Consider the following 2,699-nt stretch of genomic DNA (forward strand, 5'->3'; position numbering starts at 1 on the left):
CTATTTTTTTAATAGAATTTAGTTATCAAATGATTTTTGTAACCTTGATCAATTTCAAAATTATGGAGAAGAAAATCCATTTAGTTCTAAAATCATTTTTAATAAAATTCAGTTTATCCTTGAAAGAATGTCAAAATAATTCACATAATAAATTTTTAGTAATCTAAATTTTTATAAAAATAACAACAAAATTCTTGGCGTTTTTGAAAGAATTTTCTTTTTTTATTCAAATCGATATGTTCTTGGGAAAATTATCTAAATAGTCGGATAAATTTATACATAATAATAGTGATGAACTTTAGAACCAGAACCGGTTTCCTATATTATAAGAATCGGGAACCGGACTGCCAGTTCTAGCGTCAGTTCCGGTTGCGGTTCCGGTTTTCGGTTATTTTTTTTAAACTAGAACCGGTTGAAATGATGTAGATGATATGTTATCGTCCAAAGCCTGTAAATGATTCAATATTTAATCAAATTGTGATTTTTTTTATATTATGAATTGAAGTATAAACACTAAATTACATGATGAAAAAAGAATCAAGTAATTCTGACTTCATATGAGTGAGTTATGAGCATTTTAAAAGCGAAACAGATTCAAAAAAATAAAAACAAAATGCTGAAAAGGAAAATACGTAGCATTTATATGCTGTCTTCTGGGGTCTATAGCCGATTCAATATCTAACAAAAATATGTGTTTGTATAGTCTAAAATGAAGTACAAACACCAAATTATATGTTGGAAAAAAAATTAAGTAACTCTGACGTCATATGAATGAGTTATGCACATTAAAAAAACGTGACATATTAAAAAAAACAAAAAAAAAGTGCCGAAATAGAAAAACGCAATATCGATATTCTTTCTTTCAGGGCATGTTTCTGATTCAATATCTAACCAAAATATATGCGCATTTTAAAAAATGGGAAAAATGTCAAACCGATTCCGGCCTTTTGAACCGGGACCGGTTTTCATAAAAATAGAGAACCGCTAACCGGACCTTATTACCAATTCTGATTCCGGTTCCGGTTTCGTTCGTTCTAATGCTCAACCATACATAATAATATAAATATATTCAAAAAAGAATGTAGATGTTCTTGTGAAAAAGAAATATAATAAACCATTCTTTTGAGCTAAAGTTATAACAAAGTATAAAAAAATGGAATAATGTTAATGTCATAAAAGAAAAACAATTTGAACTATACAACAATATATTTGAAATCTTTATAAATATATGTTTTTCAAATATATCAATGACATTGTTGTTAGCTCTTATATAATAAGTCTTACAATAACTTGGCATAAACATTGTTTGTTTTGAATTATATGATAATATAGACATCTTTTAAAATTCTATAATCTCAGTTGTCTCATTGGTCTCTACTAGTGGGTTACTCATGAATAAAACAAAATATAATATAGGGTTTAATGATATTTATAGTTGTTGTTATGATTAATTAATTTTAAAAGGTTTATTTGTTTAAGATTTTATTTTCTATCAGTGTAATTATTTAAAACATCAAACACTGTTTTTGTTTTTAAAGGTAACAATATAATTTTTATATACAATATTACTTTTAACTAATGATGTTGTAAGTTATTTAAAATAATGTATTTGGAAACTCTTAATGATTTTAATTTGGTTTCAGAAATTTAACTTTTTGAAAATTTATTTGATAAATATTGTTAGTTTCTTTGATTGTAATTATTTAAAACAACAAACATTATGATAAGATTAAAACTTAATAAGATCGATAGATTCAAACAGGTAAAGTAATCAAACACAAAGAATGAAAATCAAAGTTGTGTTGAATGATTAATAAGCACTGCCTTAGAAGAGCTCGATTAAGAACTGCTACTGTAAAGGCAGAGTAGGGTTACCAGAAGATCGATACAATACACGATGCATGTATGCATGCACTATAAATACCATAACCCTAGCACAATAAATAAACCGGGTGGACAGGCCCAACCCGTTACTAATGGACTATAATATTACAACACAAAATTGACACAATACAATATACCCAACAATCTCCCCTTTTGTGTCAATTGAGGAAGGAGACTCTTCATTGCTATTGTCGCTTTTGAACTTTGAACAGCTTCGGCATTATTCCTAACAAGGACTTGCGAACCAGGACATACCAATTGATCATGTCTGAAAAGCACTTCTTGTCTGCAACATTGTTCTTTTTATTTTGACTTACGAAATTCACAATATATTCGAGACAGGAGGTGGAGTACAGATGCTTTTCTAGTAAGTAGAAGCAGGCTTTGTGATAGTTCGCATGTGGTTTCTCTTTTATCTGAAATGCGACACTCCAATCCTTCTTTCGTATCCTCCCCAACTTCATCGTATCAAGGTCCTTTGGAGGCTCCTTGGGGAGAACAATAGGTTTCTTGTGCAAAACAGTGGCAATCTCCACATCCATCTTCGCAGTCTCTTGGATGTAGCATACCAACATTCGTTTTAGATGTCCAATGATAGGCTCGAATTTCTGTTGATCCTTCATCAGCAGAAGTAACAAAGAAATCCAATTGAATGGGTTGAGGCAATGCAGATCTGCCAGAGTATATTCGTGAGTTGAACTCACAGCCACGCGAGCAACCTTGAAACGAGCATTGATGAAGCTCTCAGTTTCAATTGGTCTGAACACCTTAACAGCAATGATCTTCTTTAAGCTCCATGTTTCGTATTGTGGCCT

Source organism: Lactuca virosa, chromosome 2 (genome assembly GCF_052849685.1).
Source record: "Lactuca virosa cultivar CGN04683 chromosome 2, Lactuca_virosa_CGN04683_v6, whole genome shotgun sequence".
NCBI lineage: Eukaryota > Viridiplantae > Streptophyta > Magnoliopsida > Asterales > Asteraceae > Lactuca > Lactuca virosa.